Here is a 23,158-nt window from a genome sequence, read left to right on the forward strand (position 1 = left end):
TCTTCTCCCATGTCAATAACCTAAAAATCTGTATGGACAAAATGATCATCTATTTTGACAGGGACATCAGCTACTATACCTTCAACCTTTCGAAATGTCTGATCTGCCATCTGGAGCTGAATGTATGTCGGTTTTAGGGGCATGGTTCCGAACAGGAGCTGATAGGTGACTGCGACCATTATGTTGACGCCTGACCCGGTGTCGCAAAGCGTCTTTTAGAAGTTGTATCCATTAATGGAGCACTGGATGCTTGGCATATCTGGGTCATCCTTTTTGGTCAGGAACGGTGACTTAAGTCGACGGTCTTGACCTCCTTCAACTCCAGTGACCATCTTAGCTGACTTGGTCCACATTTGCTTGTTCCTGTTCCTCGTGTTGGTCCTCTTCCTTGGTTCATGTCGGGATTGCACTGAGACTTGTGTAGTCTTGTTCTTGAAGGAAAACGTCTCCTTCCTCCCCTTGATGTAGAAACTGATTTTGATAGCACTAGCATAGATCACAGCTCCTGAGGTGTTCAGGAATGGTCTCCCTAGGATGATGGGTGCCCTCTCATCAGTACCAATCTCTACTACCAAGAAGTCTGCGGGGGCATACAATGTACCAACTCGGACGTACAGGTTCTTCAATATTCCCTTTGGGAAACTTAGTTTCCGATCGACAGGTTGCAAACACGGGTTGTTTCTAGTAAAGGATGTGTAAAGAATTTTTCATAGATTACCCTGGGCATAATGTTGATGCTGGAGCCAAAGTCGCAGAGTGCTTCTGGGAAGTCCACATGCCGATGGAGATCGGGATGACGGGGTGTCCTGGATCGCCTCTCTTGACCGGCAGAAGGTCAGTAATTACTTCCACAACGGGGTTACTCTAGTAGTTACCTGCATCCAACATGTCTACAAAATTTCCAGATTCTAATCCTTCCGGTTGTGATGGTATACCGGGGTTAGTAGCAGGAACAGCAACAGCTATTTGATTAAATTGAGATTCAATCATTTTATTAAAGCTAATTTGATTCTTGATGGCAGTAGAGAAATTATCCATTCTATTATTTATATTTTCTAACATTTTATCATTAGATGCCAATTTCTTAGATAGGTTATCCATTAGCTTTCCTTGATTAGACACTAACTCTCTCAGAGGTAGAAAATTATTATTATTATTGTAAGAATTATTACCTTGACAATTACCTGAGTAGTCAGGCCTCTGTTTATTCCAACCTTGATTTTGTTGAGGACGGTTGTAGTAGTAGTAGTTGTTGTTGTTGTTGATGTAGTTTACGTCCTCAAGCATCTCAGGGTAGTGATTGCCTGAGTGTCCAGTATCTCCAGTGTGTTTGTGCTCGTAGATCGAGGTTTTTCACTTGGTGGAGTCTGGGAGTTGTAAAACTCCTTCATATTTTGCTCGAAGTGTACCTTCTCACAGAGACAGCATAGAGATCAAGTGCATGGGCCTTGTTGGTGGAAAACACCACAGAACCAAAAGTGTATTTGTTCTCTCTAACCTTAAGCATAGTGAGCAAGACAAAGTTGATGGATAATAAGATCATGAGTGTAGAATTTAAAACATTTGTCAGATCAGATCGCTCATCCTAATGGAAAGATAATCTATCTATACTTATGTTTTTTTATATATGTATCTTCCAAAGATTGCGTGTGCAACATTTTAGTTCATATGATTAGGAGTGTGGGATCACAAAGGTGGAAGGACTAAACATATTGAATCGACTGAGTTTGTTAATCCAGAATTGTAAATCATACATGTTTGTCTCTTTTATTCATGTGAACGCCAGAACCAAGGAGAAGCTTATAAAAGTGATAGTCAAGTATCTTAAGATGTTACCTTACTCGAAGAGTGATGGTACAATATCACCTTGTGGAAGCTTTCCTTTCTTAGCGGTTGTGCAACGTGTTTGTGGCACCCTCCATGGATCATCTCTTATGAGCTGTCTTCCTTGTGTAAATTGTTAAACTTCATGTGTCTCTCTCTTTTTCTCCAATGTGAGTTTATCTCAGGACTTCCCATGTCGATATTGAAAGTTTTCCTGCAGGGGTTAGTCCAACAAAATATCCAATATCTACTATAGCATATTATCGGCTCAAAAATCAACCTAGACACCATGTCTAATTTGATTTAGGAAGGCATTTTAACCTAAGCACCATGCTTAATTTAAAATCCCTTGGAAGTAAGATCATCATTCCTAAACTAAGCACCATGCTTAATTAAGGGATAAATGAAACTACTCCAAACCTAGACATATACTAAAGCAAATAAAGGTAGCATGAGAGCATTTATAGAGATCTACTCAAGTGGAGATGAAGTAGTGTGACTAGTATTTAAAAAATTGAGCATGTCTCAAAGGTAGGGACAACCAACATAGCAACATGGCAAAGGATGTTTTTATGTAAAGTACTGCCCCAAGCTTGAATTTTGCAAAATTCAAGTTTGGATGAATTTAATTCAATGTTGTATGATGATTGGTTGGTCATACCTTGTGCTTGTCATTCATCCGATCTTCTTTCTCCAATCCTGGAAAGGTTAGTGACAAGAATAACCGAAGGAATTTTTTACAATTATCCTTATATGCTCAATAAACAAGATAATGTTGTAAATAATTAAAAGCTCATGTTACGATCTAATCAATGCTTGTTTTAGGACACTAAGCTTGTCCTTGGGACACCATCAATTTATGTCGGCGAAGTGGTTTCCCCTCCAACGCTAACCTATATCAAGATCAACTCAACGAGATCTGCAATATTTATTATAGACATATGCATCGACAACCGCCCTTTTAAAGTTTTTATAAATAGAAAGGAAGAGGGGGTTGGAGATCTCGAATGTGGTGATGTTGGAGAGACCTAAAGATTGGGAAGATGTTGCATATGAGCATGGAGTAAACGAAGTGGCTATAAATTCCGTGCTCATAAATGTTTGGAGTGAAATACATGTGGTATGTGAAAATGGTAAGGTGAGTGTGGTAAGGAAAAGAAAAAGAATACACGAACGACTTGGTTCGAAACTAGCACAGCTACCGTTCCCCGGCAACGGCACCAGAGAGCTTGTTGGGTATTTTAAACGCAAACAGAAAAATCCGCAAGCGCACGGATACCGATGTAGCTTTCACTCGGGAGTATTCCAGAGTATCGATTTTCCACAGGGAACATGAGTGTACTAATTAAGATTCAAGATCGCCCAAGGATAACTATATAATTATTTTTGGTCGGAAGAGAGGAAGTTTCCTGAGAGTTCTCTAATTGATCTAAGAATAAAGAATTACTTCAAAGATTATTTATTTTGGAACATCAGAACACTAACCATAGCAAGAGATGAGGAAGGGGCTAGGAAGCTCTGACTACGGTCCTACAAACACCGATCCGAACGAGGTGGAATACGTCGACCGTTAGGGCTGTCACTACCCTAAGGCTACCACAACAATCCGCAGGATTGGGTACAATTCCAGGTAATTGCAAGACTAAACACCACGTCTAATCTATTAATTACTACTCTAGTGTTTCAAAGACTAGAGCACTTGATGCAAGCTGCAATCCAATAAATAACTTGAATGTAAACAAAAGTAATTAAAGAACTCAGAAATTATGAATTGAAGAACTTGGAGATCGATGAAGAACGAACCAGTTGCTGCAACAGTACAATGTTGAGGAAGATCCGACAGATCCGTCTCCTCCTCCGCTCTCCTCTTCTCTCTCCCTATTTTCTAGATTACAACTAGAGTTAACTAAAACTAGAACTAGATGAACTAGAACTAGAACTAGATGAACTAGAGAGATCCTCTCTACTTGGATGAATAATTGAAACCCTAGCTTTGATTTTGTAGAAGAGATATGTTCTCTAGGGGCCAGGGGGCCTGCTTATATAGCCCTTCCAAATGAATGTGGGCCGTCGGATCAAACCGACCTTAATCGCACGGTTTTCCTTGATCCTCAAAGGCGGTGGAGCACGATCCGTGAGACCTGCCCTGATTGGTTACCAGGGCAGGGCGGGCGCCCAAGGGGGGAGGGCGGCGCCCTACCCCCGGGCCCGTTTGGCCTCCCGTTCGTTCCCGTGGCTTCTGGAGTCTTCTAGATGATAGAAAATTAGCGCACATGTTAATATCTCTATGTAAACCCGACGTGTGGGCCTTTTCTCCATATTTCCTGATAACCCCCTGCAGAAATAGACAAACACCGAAACTCGTGGAATTCTATCAGATAAAGCCCTATGTCTAGGTGTCGGTTGCATATAGGTCCTTTTCCATGATTAGTTGACGGTTAAATGTGAGCACTAAGGACCGTCAACACTCGCCTTGATCATCTTTCTTGTTTTGAAAGACCCACTTTGTTCCAATCACTCTTGCATCTTTGGGTCGCTCTTCAAGTGTCCACACTTGGTTGCGAGAGAATTTGTTCAACTCATCTTGCATGGCAATGATCCAATCCGCATCACGAAGAGCTTCCTCTATAGTCTCTGGTTCATCTTGAAGAGACACAAAAGCATGATGTTCAATAAATAAAGCATGTCTTAAGTGTGTAGTTACACCACGTGATGGACTCCCGATGATGAGATCTTGAGAGTGATCTTGAAGGAGGTGTGATGATCTTCTTGGCGCCACTTGAGGGGTTGCTTGGGGAGCATCAACATCTTGTGCTTGTGTCACCGCTTGCTCATGAGTGACTTGAGTGTCTTCATGAGCATCTCTTACATCCTTGTCTTCATCTTGTGGCACATGTGAGGTGGATGGTGGATCAATGATTTGCACATCATCATCCTCTTTTGGCTTGATGTCACCTATTGACGGTTCTTAAGTATCAATTTTAATTATGAAATAAACAAGGGAAAGGACTAATATACAAACAACACCTAGAATTAGGGTTTGATCTGACATAATTCCACGAGTTTTACTGTTTATCTATATTTGTAGGGGGTTATCAAGAAATATGGAAGAAAGGCCCACAGGTCGGGTTTACATAGAGATATTAACGTGCACCGTAATTATTCAACATCTAAAAGAGTCTAGAAGCCACCGGAACGAACGGGAGGCCAATCGGGCCTAGGGGCAGGGCGCCCGCCCTCCCCCCTTTGGCGCCCGCCCACCTCTGGTCGCCAATCATGGTGAATCACGCGGATTATGCTCCACCGCCTTTGAGGATCAAGGAGAACCGTTCAATCAATGTCAGTTTGATCCGACGGCCCAGATTTATTTGAAAAGGCTATATAAGCAAGGCCCCTGGCCCCTGGAGAGATATAATCCAATTATTCATTAGCATATTTTCCAGAGAGGATTCAGAAAGAGAGGATCCTTAGGGTTCCCACCTCACAGGGCGTAGCATCCAATGTGATAGTAGACTAGTTCTACTAGATTGAGAGAGATAGAGTGGAGGTGTAGATCGGAGGAAGCCCGGCCTATCGGTGTCTACTCCGAGGTTGTACCTGCAGGATCAAGTCTCCTAACCCGAGGCTTGCTCTTAGGATTCTTCAGTATTTCAACTTCTAAATTCTAGTAAGTTCTTTGTTTTATTGTTCTTTGGTTTATGAGTTTACTTTGATCTCTTCGCGTAGAGTTTAGAGTAATCATCTCTAGTGTAAACGTGGTGTTTGGGCTAGGATACTCATAGATATCCCCTGACTAGCTGGACCGTGGTAGTAGCGAGGAACGTGACATTTCTGAGTTACCTTTGTAGCCCATATCCCGTTAGCAGGATCGATAGGGTTTATAGGTGTGGGTCGAACATCCTCTCTGGTGTCTAGATTCCGTGAGCCTCTGTTGGGCATTCTTAACGTCACTACCAAAAGCAGACTTAGTTTTCTAATTCTGATAACGACGCCAAAAATGCCAAACCTATCCCTCATGCTACTTAAGCCAAGTTGTCATCCACAGCATGACATGAGAGACGCGGTATTGAAATATGCAATTGCTCTTCTAAATAAATAATAATTGAGATCTGCAAGCGCACAGATTAATACCGATGTAGCATTTTAACCGGGAAGTATTCCAGGTATCGTTATTTATATTTTTACCACTTGGAAGGGATTGCTAAACATCAATGTTGATTATAGAATGGAATATAGAATTGAGTATCTATCATTGCATGTATAATTGAGAGCATCTATCTATCTCTTTCATACAGGGATAAGTGTCACATAAAAGATATATAAAGTATGAATGGTGACAAAGATAGTTAATCTGATCAGCATAACTTAGCCACATATAAATAGGATAAGCACCTCAATAGATATTCTAGCAAGTCATTAGCATGGAATTAGGATGAACTACAAGAACATTTCCTAAGTTATTCTCAACTATATAGTCTAGCATATCATCGTTACTGCAATTATACTTGGCAATCATTGCGAGACAGGACTACGCCCATGCATAGTGATATTATCAAGGAATATGACAAACATCGCAATCACTCCCATGTAATATGTTGCTCTGCCAGCCCTATACACGAGAGGGGGACTATATAAGAATCAATGGAGCTGTCACTACCATGAACTACCTCACGATCCGGCATATAGGGTACAATCGCAGATAAATACGGTATAGGCACCACGCCTACACAATACTTATCATTTACACACTGTACACATGGATAAATGCAATACGATCCTAAACATGTATATAATTGCAATCTAACTAAAGCAAGCATATAACTATGATAAACTAAGAACAATATAATTGCAAATATAAACAAGTAGAGCAAAGTCATAATCAATATATTGAAGTAGAACAAAGTCATATTCATAATATTGAAGAACAAAGATGAACAATTGAAGAACAATAGAGGAATTACCAAGAATCCTCTTGACAGATCCGGAAACCAATCGAAGATTGACTCCTTCTAGTTCTAATCCTATGTAGCTATGCTAAACTAGAGATCTAATTGATGTGGTGGCTCTAGGGCTTGATCAGAGGCTTCTTCTCCCAAGATGAATAATGAATTAGGGGTCTGAGGTCCTCTCCTCCAGGGGCCATGGGGTCTGGTTATATAGTCCTTCCATGTGAATGTGGGCCGTTGGATCAAACCGACATTAATTGCACGGTTTTCCTTGATCCTTTAGGTCGGTGGAGCATGATCCGCGAAGTTGGCTGTGATTGGCCACGAGGCCAGGGCGGGCGCCCAAGGGGGGAGGGCGGTCGCCCTGCCCCCGGGCCCGTCCGCTCTCCCGTTCGTTCCCGTGGCTTCTGGACTCTTCTAGATGTAGGATAATTGCGCGACACTTTAATATCTCTATGTAAACCCGACGTTTGGGCCTTTCTTCCATATTTCCCTCATAACCCCTGCAGAAATAGACAAACACCAAAACTCGTGGAATTCTGTCAGATAAAACCCTAAGTCTGGGTGTCGGTTGCATTTGGATGCTTTTCATTGTTTATTTGCTGATTATATTTGATACTTAAGGACCGTCAACAAACTCCCCCAAGCTTACCTCTTGCTCGTCCGTGAGCAAGGATAATCTCAGTGATGCATCAGAAGTTGTTGTAATGTCTTTAAAAGTTGACGGTACACATGCTTTTAAATAAGGTCTTATCTTTGAGTTAGAGTAAACTGTCAAGACTTAAAACTTATTCATTTTACCTTTCACCATGGGACTTGTAACCATCACTTCTGTCTTGAGTAGTTAAAAGATAGAACGGTCTAATCAAGTGCCATGTCTCTTATTCTTGATCAGATATAGCTCTGGAGTTTTTGCAGATTGTCAAATAAAACTCAGAGATTCCTTGTATGACTCTCTCAGATCTCTCTTTTGTAGTATTTCTAGATCCTTACCAAGGCAGTGATGGTATATGCCTTCTCTCAAAATATGTAGAACTCGTGGTATAAGGCATAGTGACATTGCCTTCTCTCTCACCCTGCTCTAATAAGGCTTTAATATCTGGAGCTCATAGGTGGGAGATAAAGTATACATACTTACAAGACATTTATTGCATAGTCAAACCATGGATCCAAAGAAACAAGTCAATAAGTCAAATCAAGATGTGCATGTGTGGCGAATGAATGGTGTATGGTGATGATGGTGATAACAATGGTGAAAGTCTAATTCTACTTGTTGCTCTTTTGAGGGGATGCATACCTTTATTGCTCTTTGAAACTTTTTGAGGAGAATGAGATGCTCTTCTTTTTCCTTTTCTTTCCTCTCAGGTGGGTATCTTGTACCCCTAATTCTAATGTCGGACACTTGTCCATTTTTACCTCTCGTCTCACTTTTTCCTTTCTTTCGAGGCGCCGGGCACTTGCCCCTTTTTATTTTCTCGTATCTCTTCTCTCTTTTTTTAGAGCACTCATCTCCTGAAATAATATAGCAAGTGGCAGTAATCAAGATAACTCGAGCATTTATTTCATAGGGGAAAACAGAATTGTTTTTGGCTATTCTCTCCCGGATTAGGAGTAGAATACTTTTGGGTGGTTCTGGAGATGGTAATGAGTGGATATATGTGGATGCGTACTTCCGTAGTAGCAGCATGTGTGAGTGAACGTGCAAGTGAATCTTGATTTAACCACATGACAAGCTCCTAAGGGTCTACACAGCTTGACCACACTCAATGCTCATAAGCAGTAAAAAGTAAATGTGTGGCTCAAAGTCTAGCAAGCATGTATATATAGCTGTGGTAGGAATTTAAACTCTCATCATACAGAAACTCATCATGTGATATTTTAAAGATTTTCAAAAATAAAATTCTCCAGAATTCTAGCATCTCTAGGAATAGATAAATAGCAGCTCAACCTTCCCATATCATATCTGTTAACAACTTAGACTTTAGATCAAGTTCTCTTCCCACAAGTTCAGGTTTAGAGCAAGCTTTAAATTATAACAGTTATGTCTAAACTAGAGAGAGAACTTCAAATGTGAAAATTAGGCAGAGCAACTATTCATCATATCCATGCTAGAGTTTTATTATGAAGATTCAGTTTAGCATAGCCACTTTATTTATTTATTAAGCACACTAAGCAAAAGATATATATATATATAAGCATAAAATCTTTATTTGGTTTTTCATAGTTATGTATATTTATATTTTAATATAGTATAAGTATAAATGTAGATAGAAATACTTAGCGAGATAAATGGGGGCGCTCTCCCCCAAGCTGGATTTTGATGTAATTTCTTCTGATGTAGCTAGCAGGTGGCAGAGGTGTATTTGAAAGTCGGTAGTACCCTAACAACGATTAGAATGTCATTCGTCTACTAGTCTTCTTGATTCTTGAATTTTGTGGAGCTCAAATAGACAACAATGCTTTGTGGAACTAATTAGGTGTTAGCATAAATATCTAGCCTTTATCATGTTGAGCCTCCTCAATAAATGTTACTCTCTATTTTTATATTTTCATTTTATAGAGCAGAAAAATATCTTTATTTTATTTTTATGCCACCACAGTTAATGCACTTATGGGTTTTATGCCACTCGTGTACTCACATGGGGCTTACTATTTTTTAACATTTTTATTTTACTTTCCAAGATAGTATGAACATGATTAACTAAGCAAACTATTTGAAATAATAGAAAGGAAAAGGATAACTACCAAGTTTACCTCTTGGCAAGGCGTTCGGTGTTTTTAAGTCCTCCGAACGGGACTCTCTGTTTTCTCAGTTGTCCTGGGATTCGTTGGATGGCGTAGTCGGTGCTTCCGGCGGCGCCTTCTCTTCGTATATAGTTATCTTCTCTCTCCACACCGGACTCGGTGCTACAGTCTCCTCAGGATAATCTTGTTCAAGTTGTATGTCTTCGGACCTTACCACTTCTCCTTCATAGTCTGCCCATCCATCCTTGATAATTTGCCTCCTCTGGTTGCGGTTGCGTCGTCTTCTTTTTGTCCTGACCTGCTTAGAGTCTTCAACTATATAGCTAGGGTCAGTAAAATAGCAGCGTATCTTTTCTGAGGGGAAGTGCATATGGACTTCTCCGGTTCCAATGTAGATGATTGCTTTAACGGTGCTGAGGAACAGTCTCCCAAGAATGATGGGTGGATCGTACTCGTCTTCTCCCATGTCAATAACTTGAAAGTCTGTATGGACAAAATAATCATCTATTTTGACAGGGACATCAGTTACTATACCTTCAACCTTTCGGAATGTCTGATCTGCCATCTGGAGCTGAATGTATGTCGGTTTCAGGGACATGGTCCCGAACAAGAGCTGATAGGTGACTGCGGCCATTATGTTGACGCTCGATCCGGTGTCGCAAAGTGTCTTGTAGAAGTTGTACCCATTGATGGAGCAGTGGATGCTTGGCATACCTGTGTTGTCCTTCTTGGTCAGAAATGGTGACTTGAGTCGACGATCTTGACCTCCTTGAACTGCAGTGACCATCTTAGCTGCGGTCCACACTTGCTTGTTCCTGATCCTCCTGTTGGTCCTCTTCCTTGGTTCATGTCGAGATTCCTCTAGGATTTGTGCAGTCTTGTTCTTGAAGGAAAACATCTGCTTCCTCCCTTTGATATAGAAACTGATCTTGGCAGCAGTAGCATAGATGATAGCTCCCGAGGTGTTCCAGAATGGCCTCCCTAAGATGACGTGTGCCCTCTCATCGTTACCGGTCTCTATCACCACGAAGTCTGCTGGGGCATACAAGGTACCAACTCGGACACAGAGGTTCTTCCATATTCCCTTTGCGAAACTTAATGCCTGTTCTGCAAACTGCAAACAACACATGGTTGTTTCTAATAAAGGACATGTAAAGAATTTTTCATAGAGTACCCTGGGCATAATGTTGACACTAGAGCCAAAGTCGCAGAGTGCTTCTGGGAAGTCCACCATGCCGATGGAGATCGGGATGACGGGGCGTCTTGGATCGCCTCTCTTGACCGGCAGAAGGTCAGTAGTAACTTCAATAATGGGTTTACTCTAGTAGTTATGTGCATCAAACATGTCTACAAGATTTGCAGATTCTAATCCTTCCGGTTGTGATGGTATACCAGGGTTAGTAGCAGGAACAGTAGCAGCTATTTGATTTAACTGAGATTCAATCATTTTATTAAAGCTAATTTGATTCTTGATGGCAGTAGAGAAATTATCCATTCTATTATTTATATTTTCTAACACTTTATCATTAGATGCCAATTTCTTAGATAGGTTATCCATTAGCTTTCCTTGATTAGACACTAACTCTCTCAGAGGTGGAAAATTATTATTATTATTGTAAGAATTGTTACCTTGATAATTACCTAAGTAGTTAGGCCTCTATTGATTCCAACCTTGATTTTGTTGAGGATGGTTGTAGTAGTAGTAGTTGTTGATGTAGTTCACATCGTGAAGCATCTCAGGGTAGTGATTGCCTGAGTGTCCAGTATCTCCACACTCCTCACAAGTCATGTGAGAGTCGTAGATATGCATGACTTCTTTCTTATCTCCAGCTCTATCATCGAGCTTCTTCATGAGCAGGTCTAGTTTAGCAAACAGCATGTCTACCTCCTTGAATTGATGCATACCACCACCTCTCTTGCGTGTCTGGGTCCTTTCTTCATTCCAACCTTGGTTGGACGCCATCTTCTCCACAAGAGCTGTGGCTTGTTGTATGGTGAGTGATAGGAATGCTCCTCCAGCTGCAGCATCCATGGTCTCTCGGGCACTATTGCCGAGCCCATGATAAAATGTCTGCATTAGTAGCCAGCTCTCCATTCCATGATGGGGACATTCTAGGATGTAGTCTTGGAAGCGCTCCCATGCTTCTGGAATGGATTCATCATGTTGTTGCTGAAAACTTATAATTTTTCCACGGAGAGCATTTGTCTTGCCTATGGGAAAGAACTTAGCCAGAAAGTCCGTGCAGCAGAGTGCCCACGTAGTATTCTTCTCCTTTGTAGCATAGAACCACTGCTTCGCTCTTCTCAACAGTGAGAATGGGAAGAGGCGAAGTAGTATAGCATCTCTAGGGACTCCTGATATGGTGAATGTGCTGCAAATCTCCAGGAAGTGATGGAGATGAGCACTAGCATCTTCGTGTGCCTTCCCACAGAACAGGTTGGTTTGCACCATGTTGATAAGTCCAGGCTTGAGCTCAAAGTTGCCGTCGATCTCTACAGCAGGTCCAGTGCGGATGTTGTACGTAGTGGGAGCTGAGAACGCACGGATCGATTTGTTCGCCATGACTTCGAACTCTGAAGACAAGTTCCGGGTGAAACTCCGGTGATCTTCTTGATTGGATGAAGCTTCGTGCTAAAGTGTTGATGATCTCTTCTTGAGCTTGGCTCTTGTTTTTCTGAATAATGCTTCGGGATTGTCAACAAAATTTCCTGGAAGATGTCTTCTATTCATACATTACCCTGCATAAGATAAAATAGAAAAATATCGGGGTAAAACTATATGAGAGAATTGATAATCTCAATCATATTAGTGATGCTAATGATGACTCAAAATTTCATATTCATTCCTGATTAGTAATCTACCTTCCCCGACAACAGCGCCAGAAATGCTTGTTGGGCATTCTTAACGTCACTACCAAAAGTAGACTTAGTTTTCTAATTCTAATAACGACGCCAAAAATGCCAAACCTATCCCTCATGCCACTTAAGCCAAGTTGTCATCCCCATCATGACATGAGAGACGCGGTATTGAAATATGCAATTGCTCTTCTAAATAAATAATAAATGAGATCTGCAAGTGCACAGAATAATACCGATGTAGCATTTTAACCGGGAAGTATTCTAGGTATCGTTATTTATATTTTTACCACTGGGAAGGGATTGCTAAACATCAATGTTGATTATAGAATGGAATATAGAATTGAGTATCTATCATTGCATGTATAATTGAGAGCATCTATCTATCTCTTTCATACAGGGATAAGTGTCACATAAAAGATATATAAAGTATGAATGGTGACAAAGATAATTAATCTGATCAGCATAACTTAGCCACATATAAATATGATAAGCACCTCAATAGATATTCTAGCAAGTCATTAGCATGGAATTAGGACGAACTACAAGAACATTTCCTAAGTTATTCTCAATATACAGTCTAGCATATCATAGTTAGTGCAATTATACTTGGCAATCATTACGAGACAGGACTACGCCCATGCATAGTGATATTATCAAGGAATATGAGAAACATCGCAATCACTCCCTGTAATAATGTTGCTCTGCCAGCCCTATACATGAGAGGGGGACTATATAAGAATCAATGGAGCTGTCACTACCACGAACTACCCCGCGATCTGGCATATAGGGTACAATCGCAGATAAATACGGTATAGGCACCACGCCTACACAATACTTATCATTTACCCACTGTACACATGGATAAATGCTATACGATCCTAAACATGTATATAATTCCAATCTAACTAAACCAAGCATATAACTATGATTAACTAAGAATAATATAATTGCAAATATAAATAAGTAGAGCAAAGTCGTGATCAATATATTGATGTAGAACAAAGTAATATTCATAATATTGAAGAACAAAGATGAACAATTGAAGAACAATAGAGGAATTACCAAGAATCCTCTTGACAGATCTAGAAACCAATCGAAGATTGACTCCTTCTAGTTCTAATCCTATGTAGCTATGCTAAACTAGAGATCTAATTGATGTGGTGGCTCTAGGGCTTGATCAGAGGCTTCTTCTCCCAAAATGAATAATGAATTAGGGGTCTGAGGTCCTCTCCTCCAGGGGCTAGGGGTTCTGGTTATATAGTCCTTCCAAGTGAATGTGGTCCGTTGGATCAAACCGACATTAATCGCACGGTTTTCCTTGATCCTTTAGGTCGGTGGAGCATGATCCGTGAAGTTGGCTGTGGTTGGCCCCGAGGCCAGGGCAGGCTCCCAAGGGGGAGGGCGGGCGCCCTGCCCCTAGGCCCGTCCAGTATCTCGTTCGTTCCCCTGGCTTCTGGACTCTTCTAGATGTAGGATAATTGCACGACACGTTAATTACTCTATGTAAACCCGACGTGTGGGCCTTTCTTCCATATTTCCTAATAACCCCCTGCAGAAATAGACAAACACCAAAACTCGTGGAATTCTTTGTTGACGGTCCTTAAGTACCAAATATAGTCATCGCAGAAATGGAGAAGGGGATCTATAATACGACCAACGCCCAGACTTAGGGTTTTAGCTGACAGAATTCCACGAGTTTTGGTGGTTGTCTATTTCTGCACACGGTTATCAGGAAATATGGAAGAAAGGGGGCCCACACGTCGGGTTTAGATAGAGATATTAACGTGCCACACAATTTTTTATCATCTAGAAGACTCCAGAAGGCACGAGAACGAACGGGAAGGCGATCGGGCCCAGGGGCAGGGCGCCCGCCCTCCCCCTTGGGCGCCCGCCCAGGTGTTGTGCCCAATCATGTTCAATCTTGCGGATTATGCTCCACCGACCTAAAGGTTCAAGGACAACCGTTCAATCAATGTCGGTTTGATCCGACGACCCGGATTCACTTGAGGGGACTATACAAGCAGACCCCCTGGACCCTAGAGGAGAACAAGTTCATCATAGAGTTGAGAGGTGCCCTCGAAGGATATCCTTTCCTCTAAATAGACTTAGGGCTTAGCATCCAATGTGAGAGTAGACTAGATCTACTAGATCGAGAGAGATAGAGTGGAGGTGTAGATCAGAGGAAGCCCGGCCTGTCGGTGTCTACTCCGAGGTTGTACCTGCGGGATCAAGTTCTCCTAACCCGAGGCTTGCTGCTAGGATTCTTCAGTAATTCGACTTCTAAATTATAGTAAGTTATTGTTTTGTTGTTCTTTGGTTTATGAGTTTACTTTAATCTCTTCCGGTTGAGTTTAGAGTAATCATTGCTAGCGTAAACATGGTGTTTGGGCTAGGGTACTCATAGATATCCCCTGACTAGCTGGACCGTGGTAGTAGCGAGGAACGTGACATTTCTGAGTTACCTTTGCATCCCACATCTTGTTAGCAGGACGGGTAGGGTTTATAGGTACGGGTCGAACATCCTCTGTAGTGTCTAGATTCCGTGAGCCTCCCCAATAGAACAGTAGATCATCCTTACCAAGGTTAGAATGAGACTACGGTTGTAGTCTTCTCTATACATCGCTCACATCGAATCACATTCTTTGTAGCCTAAAGGGAAGTAGCAATAGAATTGGTTAGTCAGATGCACGCTTTCTCCCAGTGTTAAAAATATAAATACGATACTCTGGATAACCTCCCGGGTGAAATGCTCACCGATATCCGTGCGCTTGCGGATCATTTCCTGATGGCGTTACCAAATATCAACAAGCATTTCTGGCACCGTTGACGGGGAGAGAGACGGTTTGCTGACATAACTTTAAGTCTTGCTATTATCTTGTATTATACTTTTATACTTTTATTCTTTTATCTTTTTATTTTTCCCATCTTTATGGATAACTCAAATTCCATACCTATTATTGAATTCTTTGCACCTTCATAGACCAACTATAGACTATGGGAGTCAACAAGTCCTTTCTTTGCCCCTAATTATGATCTGTGTCCGGAGTTGATTGCAATAGGTCAAAATTAACCCTTTTCTACAGCTGAGGTCCTATCTTTTAATCAAGAAGATAATGAACTTTTAGCTACACTTAGGGAAACCTTTAATTTTTCTATAAATTCTGGTTTACACCTAGCCCTACAAGACCATATTTTTTCTCGATATTTTCATATTGGTCTTAATCATATAACCTTTGGTAGAGTATTTATTTCTTTATCTATTAGTAAAGGAAGGTATGTCTTCATTCGTGGACAATCTTCTTGCACTAGTCTTCATAAAAAAATCCTAGAGATAGAGAAGGAATCATCTCCTAGACGAGGAAAGGAAGTTTCAATAGCCAATTTCCAAACATTTCAATCCCATAATTCGGCTATCAACCCATCCTTGAGCTTAATAATTTATACTATGCTCTTTCTCTTGAACCTCCCGATAATCCTATGAATCTCTCTAGACATCCCATGCATAAGAGTCACCAAGACCACAAGGAGGATCGAGAAGAGCAGCATCAATGGCTAAAGGGCATTAAAAATCCATGTGCTATCACCATTGAATGGATGGATAAAACAAACTTGAGAGACAATCCTAGAGGAATTTTAAGCATTCATGAAGAATCATCCTTGGAGTTTGAGAATGAAAGAAACAATAATGAGCATGAAATTTATTTCATAGCCACTTCGTTTAATCCATGCTCATATGCAACATCTTCCCAATCTATTGGTCTCTCCAACATCACCACATTTGAGATCTCCAACCCCCCTTCCTTTCTATTTATAAAAACTTTAAAAGGATGGTTGTCGATGCATATGTATATAGTAAATATTGCAGATCTCGTTGAGTTGATCTTGATATAGGTCAGCGTGGAGGGGAAACCACTTCGCCGACATAATTTGATGGTTTCCCAAGGACAAGTTTAGTGTCCTAAAACAAGCACTTATCACATCGTAACATGAGCTGTTAATTATTTGCAACATTACCTTGTGTATTGAGCATATAAAGATAATTGTAGAAATATTCCTTCGGGTATTCTTGTCACCAACCTTTCCAGGATTAGAGCAAGAATGTGGGGGTATAAACCCCTATACCCTTACGGCCAGACTTGGGACAGGAGGCTTGGCCCATTACGATACAAGTTCGAGGCTTGATCCGATAGCCCGGAGTTTCGTGCAAGGAAACAAGGCGTGGAGATCAAGCAGGATTCTAGTCGGTTAGAATAGAAATTGATATCGAACTATCTATGGCAATTGTAACCGACTAGGATTGATTTTCAGATCTGTAACCCTGCCCTCCGGACTATATAAGGAGAGGCAAGGGACCCCCCTAGGACATCAATATTCTCTCAACACAAATCAATACAATCAGACGCAGGACGTAGGTATTACGCCAACTCGGCGGCCGAACCTGGATAAAAAGCTTGTCCGTGTCTTGCGTCACCATCGAGTTCGTAGTTTGCGCACCGTCTACCGATAAACTACTACCATGGGTATCCCCCAAGGTAGACTGCCGACCAGCTTTCGTCGACAGTGGCGCGCCACGTAGGGGGTGTGCGCACAACTTCTCCGGCGAACAAGATGGTCATCGTTCCAGCTTCCGCGGCCATGCCTGAAGGCCTCACGTTCACCGTCGGCCAGATCACGTGGACGACGCACGGCGACGGTCTCACGACCACGGTTTTGGAAGGAACCCAGATCCAATCTGGGACGTCGGTGGCATCGGCTCCGACCACACGGATGCTGGCGCAAGCACCCGACCACCGCTCCCGCGCTACCAGGGAAGGAAGATCGACGGCTCGGATCTTCTCTGAGCACTTGATCGCGCTGATTCCAAGCTACTCGAAGCTTCCCAACTAGTGGACGGGATCTCGCGTCAACCTGAGCAAGCCGCACCAACGGGTTTTTCCAACTCCTACCGGCCAACTCGTGTCGTCACACACGAACAGCTGGGAACTTCTCTGGCGATAACCTCCACCCCCTCGGGACGGTCCGTCAAGATCAAGGCTGATCCGGAGGAAGGTTATCCTTGCGGTTCGAACAACTCGGCCTCTCTCTACTCACGGCACGTCCAATCCCTTTTTGACAAGGCCGGTTGGCTGCCAAAGTGGAGCGATCTACCAGCTCGTCACTACGTCAACATGGTGACGATCCGAGAACTACGGGACGACCAAACTTCCGGTACAAATTCAAGCACTGGTTCCGTTCCCACTGAAGTCATAAACTCCGAGGATGAGGACTATGACCTGGATCTGCCACCATATCCTCCGGGTTTCTTTCGTTTCCCGATCTTCCCACCCCGGCGAGGAGACATCGTTTTCAACGTCAGCGCCGACGAGCCGGTTGTTGATGGAGAAACAGACGAGCAGAGGCAGCTCCGCGAGCAGCACAATGCCGACCGCGCCCGACGACGCGCGAACGAGGAACGCCAACTACCGCCGCATAATCTCACCGACGCTTTCGACATGGTCGGGGATCAGCCAGTCTACAAAACGCCAAGCGCCAATGTGGCCGTCGCATGGCCAATTTAGATCGACTCCCTGACACTCCCGAATGCCAGGGCGTCTGATCCAGCGTCCGAGCACATCTGATCGCTGCAATGGGACAGACAGCCACTCTGCTCAAAAGAGTCCAAGCTATCTCCTATATAGAGGTCTCCTCCGACCAGACCCATCGCAGCCGGACCTCACCACAGCCCAGCAGGCACAACCACAGCCGTTCCCCCAACAATCATTGAAGAGATTCACGGCGTGACGACTGCGGTCGGGACGCTGGCGGTCACCGCGAGCAGAATCGCGGGCGTGGTCAAGAAGTAAACCAACACAGGGATCTTCGATACAACATCCCTCCCAAGGACGCCCGGGACCTCATCAACAGGCGCGCCACAGAAAGGGCAGTTCACGAGAACCTGCGTCGTATTGAGTATGATGCAACGCACGGTCCCCCGTGTAACACCCTAGGTGTTAAACATGCACTTAGCCTTATCAAAGCAATGCATAAGCATTCTCATCAAGCATAGCATCATGAGCATGTCATTCATCCCAAAACATGATTTTATGTGCTTTATTTCATGTGTTTTAATTATGCTAAAAGTATGATGCTTGCTTCTAAAAATGTGAAATATTCAAACTAGGTTGATTTATATGTAAGAAGAATTAAGAATATTTTTGTGTAATTTTTGGAGCTATAGAATTTGAGAAATGGAATTTATACAAAAATCCCCAAATTGAATTTATTTAAAAACCTAGAACTAGTTTTAATTTATAATTCAAATTCTATTTGGAATTTGGTCTTGCTTATTTAAATAAAGTTGTAGGGTTTTTGTTTTGGAACAACTTTGCTTTTGGAAGCAAGAGGTGAAAATGAATATAAATTGGTCCAAAAGAATTTAGAAAAGAATTTGAGAAAATAAATTCAAAAAAAAAATAGAAAAGGGGCAGGCGCTGCTGGGCCAACCCCGCCTCCCTTTCGGCCTAGCGAGCGGCCCGGCCTGCCTCCCCCTCCCCCTCTCTCCCGCGCGCGGACGCCCGCCTCGTCCCAGCCAGCGGCGGCCACGTGGCGGCCGTACGCCGGCGATGGGCGCGCCGCGGCCGACCGGCTTCACCTGGTCGGGACGCCGGCCCGGGCTCCCAGGCCGTCCCATTCGCTTTGTCGCCCGCGCCCTTCTCCTTCCTCCCTCCGCTCACGAGCGCAACCGAGCTGTAGAACTCCGCCGCAGCGCCATCGCTAGAGCGGCTCCGCTGCTCACCGCCGGCCACTCCAGTGATCAAACCTCGACACCGAAACCACCAGCGCCTTCGCCATCGTTAGGGTAAGCTTATGCGAGCGTTCTACCGAGGTGAGAGTCCGTCGAGCGCCGTGAATCGCTCGCCGGAGTTACCCCGAGCTCGCCGGAGTACTCCGCCGCGACGGATCTTGCGTTTCCCTACCTCTTTTCGCTGGTTCTTGGTTGCGTTAGGTCGGTAGGTGGTGAGGAAGCTCGGAGAGCCGTTTGCGCGCGCTCTACCATGCCAGAGCGGCCTGGCCACGGCGAGCAGCGCCGCCGTGCCGCCATGCACGCTCGTCGGAGGTGCTCCGGCCATCCTCCGGTAAATCCGAGGGTACCGCTGGGTGCGCCTCGCGGCGGGGAGCACGATGGTGCTCACCCCGTGGCCGGGGACCTCACCGCCGGCGAGATCTGCTCGTCGGAGGTGTGCTCCCTCTGACCAGTGGGGTCAGAGGCCCACTGTCAGTCGCAGGGGGGACCCCGGTGGGTGTAGATCCGGGTGTGTTTAGCCTTTTGCGTCGGTTTTCATGAATAAATGTTTTCCAGAAATTGATTCAAAACTTGTAAAATTCATATCTTGAGTTCTACAACTCCAAATTTGATGAAATAAATTTTGGTGTGCTTTATATTTCTAGATCTACAGTTTGATGTAATTGCATCTCATGTTTGAGTAACTTTTCTGTATGAAAAATATTTAATCCATGTTTTTGCTAAACTTGGAAAATGCATAGTAATTAAAATATGGTTCAGAAAAATGTGAAACTTGATTTGTTGACTCTGCATGTATGTTTACTCACTGGGAAAATATTGCTACACATTATTTGCTGTATAAATGAATTTATGGTAATTTAAATGCTTGCATGGCAGTGGTTTATTATTTTTAATAATTATTTGGATCATGCAATTAATCTGGAAATTTTTGTGGGTGTTTCTTATGATATTAGACAAATTGTAAAAATATGAAATCTGCGGTTTGACACTTATACCACAGTAGAGTAATTGTACTTGTCCTTGTTAATTAATCTTGTGATTTTTGTAGCTCAAAATAAGTATCCAAAAATTATGAAAAATTTACAGTAGACTTTATGCTTGGCTGGTGGTCTCCTGTAATTTTTGTGGAATTTATTGATGAACAAAACTGCATGTAAATTTTAATGGGCCTAGAAATCAATAAAGAAAATTATGAATTGTTATATATAGGTTGAGTAAAATAAGAAGGGGTTTGGTGTATCTTTGAAGCATCATGTGGGTTGCTGGTTGCACTTGAAAAACAATTTGTAGAAGAGAATGCAATAGATGTTTGATTCAATTGTCTGTTCTTGGATGATGTTGACTACCTTGTAAAGAACATGACCAATTAAATCGCCTACGCATCATGCCATGATCTTTTGGTACCTTCTCATACAAGCATCCACTCGGGCATCTCGCACTCCACTCATGAGCACACATGCATCATACAGGCTCGCAGGAGAACAAGGTGGGACCCGAGGAGCCAGAGGAGATTCAGGAGCAGGAACCTCCGGAACCCCAGGAGTCCGGAGAGGAACTACAGGAGTGTCCAGATCACCGACCCAGCACGTTTGAGAAAGGCAAGCCCCGGAGCATTCTAAGTCTCCCTATTCTCGCTAACTAACTTACAGGATATACTATGCTTGTTCTACTATATTGCATTTAAGTAATAGGAGTTGGTTGATACCGTTGATGCATTGGTACTCCTTGATATCACCCCTCGTTTATCTACCTTGTCCTATGTAGATAGGTGTGAAGTCTATGCTTAGCTTGCTTAGTCCCGGTAGAAGTCGGGTGATTTCCTGTCACCTGCGAGATATAGGTGGATACCTACTTAGTTCAGCAGTAATTGCTTTGGGAAAAGAATAACCAAGTGGGAATGGAATTCGGAGACCGGGCAGGGTCTTATGGTGGGTTGACTATAGTTCCCCTGCCTGTGTCGATTAAGGACCGATCGTTGACGGCCCTCTTGTCATGTTGAACGCATGCCCCACACTTAGCTGGAAGGATAAGTCGTTCCAACCGCGAAGCCTGAACACTATCCGGGCCGGGAATCGAGCCGCCATGCGCTGTATTGGTGATGGTTGAGGAGAACGACGAGGGCGCGGCGCGCAACCTTGGTATACCTTGGATACCTCGGTCGCCGGAACGGTCCTCGGGTACTGGCGGTGCCTGCCGAACCTGCGAATTGGTCCTGGATAGTGTAATACGGTGATATGTAGCTCACTTGATCAGTGAGTGTGGTTTGTGTGGGGAATACCTCGCCAGCTGGTTAGAAATCGATTTGAATCGCCATCGCTCCTAGATAGTGAGCACTTGACATGAGCCCTGTCCTCGTAGTAAGGACTATGGAACACTTGGGTTATAATGATGAATGGTTTTAAGAAATGCTATGATGAGGTACTATCATATCACTATACTTGTTTGTGATAGTACAGGTGCAAACCTAGATAATAGGTAATGATACTTTCAACTTGAGCACATTAAAAGAAGAAAGATTTGTGTAGGTTATAATAATAGAATCCTGCGGTTTTGCAAAATGGTCGTCAGCTACCCCACTATATAGCCTTCATGATCCTTGATGAGTCTTTATTTTAAGTTTATGACGGGTAAGTCTAGCTGAGTACCTTCTCGTACTCAGGGTTCTACTCCCATGTTGTTTTGCAGATGGTCAAATGTACTATGGTTATTGCATCCTCTGTCTGTACCCAGCCATGGGTGATGACTAGACCAAGGGCGATGGTCACTCCGTCTTCTCTTTTGCTTTTGTGGGAATGACCGAACTATGGCACTGTATCAGACTAAGTGTGTGTTGTATTTTCGAACTATGAAGCTTCCGCTACTTGAGGAACTTGGTTTGTAATAACTTTAAGTACTCCGATGTATTTCATGAATGTTGTAATCTGGATCTATTGTGGATGGCAACCGCTAAACTTATTACGTTCTTGGCTGTTGTACGATGTGTGGTTTGAAATCCTTCGAGATTTCACGGACTACCGGGATTATATGGGCTTAAGCCTGATGGTTTGACTATGCAAATGGTCACTTTTAGGCTTAATCTCTTATAATTTGGTCGGTTCTGTTACAGCTGGCATCGGAGCAAGGTTTAGCGAGTTACTGTTCATAAGTACGTTCTAAACAAAAATCGAAGCCGGTTTAATGAAATATTTTATTAATTAATCAATAATGATCAAGGTGTTAATCCAAGTTTTGGGAAAAACTATCTAGTGTGCCATGGTCATATCCTTTATGCCCAGTTAAGGACTCTAAGGTGGCTAGTTAAGTACTGACTTGGGGGTTAATGCATCATATTTTTATTTCGTCGCTCATACGGCGTGCAGTAGTATGAGTGCCATTCATTTGAGTGGTAATGTATGGATCAATTTTTCCTCTACGCCACGGTAAGTGGGAGCTGTGAGAGCATGATCGGATACACGGTCGGTCTAGGGAAGTGTTGTTAGGTACTGTGTCATGCACACATGTTTTGGTGTGTCTTGGGAACAGTACCACATGTTGGGAACTCCGTCCTGAGAGGCGATGCCGTCATTAAGGCGATGATGTGGGTAGCAACACGAAATATGCATGGACGGGTGTCTGTGTATGTGGAGTGTATAGTTTTAGGTTTTGTTCTGCATTAGCATGCTGTGGGTGGGCTGAAATGAGTTTTCTGCAGGTACACTAACCACGTTCTCGCTTAGAACGCTAGTTACGTTATGAGAGAACGTTGTGGGCCACCGCATATACTGCTTAGTGTTAACCTTTGTTTCTAAGTTTGTGAGATCGTAAGTTCGTACATGCATCATGGTCATTTCATCTCATTGCTCACTTTCCCCCTTAATTTAATCTGTCCCAATTTTAAATAAAATAATTAAAGGTAATCCTCGCTCTTACCCAAGGTATTCCATTTGCAGCAGATGGCACGCACTAGGCTCACCGCTCGCAAGTCCACTGGTGGGCGGGCCCCTCGCCATCCATTGGCAGC

Source organism: Sorghum bicolor, chromosome 2 (assembly GCF_000003195.3).
Source record: "Sorghum bicolor cultivar BTx623 chromosome 2, Sorghum_bicolor_NCBIv3, whole genome shotgun sequence".
Classification (NCBI taxonomy): domain Eukaryota; kingdom Viridiplantae; phylum Streptophyta; class Magnoliopsida; order Poales; family Poaceae; genus Sorghum; species Sorghum bicolor.